Genomic DNA, 1431 nt, shown 5'->3' with positions numbered 1-1431 from the left:
CCTCCCAAGTGCTGGGTTTAAAGTTGTGTGCCACCACCATCTGGCTTATTATTCTATTTTTATTGGTAATTATTGCTCTATATTCTTCAGAATCATAGAAGATAGCCACAAAATAGTATGAAGACTTGTGTAAATGATTATCTATTAACCTTAAGATATGTACACTGAATTTAAATTCTAACAACACACTTAAAATACAATGGAAATTATTAAAAAATTTTTTCTTAAAGATAAATACGTTTTTGAAGATGGTGCATTGAGAATGATCGGTCTTTCCTAACACAGTCTAAACAGAATAAACTGCACAAAATATGTATTTGCATTATCATAAAATAAAAATGAATGCCTTTTCAATATGGGAATAAAATATTTCATAATAAGCAAGTTGTCAATAGATGAGAAAAATAGTAAACTTCTATGCCTACTCATGGCCCTATTTCGGAGTCTTAACTTTCTGAGTGCAGCAGTCACCTCCTTGCTCCTAAGGCTGCGTATTAGAGTATTTAACATAGGAATCACAATTGCACAGAACAGAGAGGACAGTTTCTCAGTTCCAGGAGAACGCGTGGACTTTGGTCTCAAGTAGGTAACTGTAACAGATCCATAAAACAACAGTACCACTAACAAGTGGGAAGAACATGGAGAAGGCTTCGCCAGTCCTCTGGCTGTTTTGCAACCTCGGGATTGTGGCAATGATTTTGCTGTAGGATATAAGCACCAGTATAAAGGGGAGCGCAACCACCACTGAAACAACCACATACACAGACAGTTTGTGTACTGAAGTGTCCCCACAAGGTCTATTTGATTAGAATTACAAAAATGCATAGAGAATATCTGATATGTTTGTACTATCTGGACTGGAATGCCTCCAAGCCAGGAGACAGCTGCCAGCTGTGTGCACTTTTGGGGGTTCATAACCAGAGGATAGTGCAGAGGGTTACATATGGCCACAAAGTGGTCATAGGACATCACAGTCAACAGAAATCATTCAGTAGTTCCAAAAATAAGGGAGAAGCACAGCTGTGTGGCACAGGACATCAATGAAATAGTTTGGTGCTGCATCTCATCTTATGAGCACAATTTGCATCACTATGGAAACATTGTCTATGGCTTCAAGCTCTTCTTGTTTCACCTGTGGAAAATGTTAAATCACAAATACACATCACTTCTGTTTTAGTCTATCTAGTTTTATCTATTCTTTTCTGAGAGCACATTTTTTTCTTTTTAATAATGAAGAATTTAAATTCAATTGCTTTAAAACTATAATTAAATATATTTTCATAATTAATAAATGACTACATATAACGTTTTGTTTCAGTTTCTGAGATATACTTTAGTATGGATTTACATTGGAAATACGCCTTATGGTATAATGGTATAATTCATTTGTCCTTGCAAATCTGTTAAGCTTTCCTATGGTTTTCTGTTGTG

The 1431-nt window shown here is 35.6% G+C and overlaps 1 pseudogene; it reads right to left on the bottom strand.

The window, feature by feature from the left end:
- Window positions 1-276: 276 nt before the first annotated feature.
- Window positions 277-1062, bottom strand: LOC116091706 (annotated as a pseudogene).
- Between the last annotated feature and the right edge of the window lie 369 nt (window positions 1063-1431).

This window comes from Mastomys coucha, unplaced genomic scaffold (genome assembly GCF_008632895.1).
Source record: "Mastomys coucha isolate ucsf_1 unplaced genomic scaffold, UCSF_Mcou_1 pScaffold15, whole genome shotgun sequence".
Taxonomy (NCBI): domain Eukaryota; kingdom Metazoa; phylum Chordata; class Mammalia; order Rodentia; family Muridae; genus Mastomys; species Mastomys coucha.
This window is presented reverse-complemented; position numbering and strand designations above follow the sequence as displayed.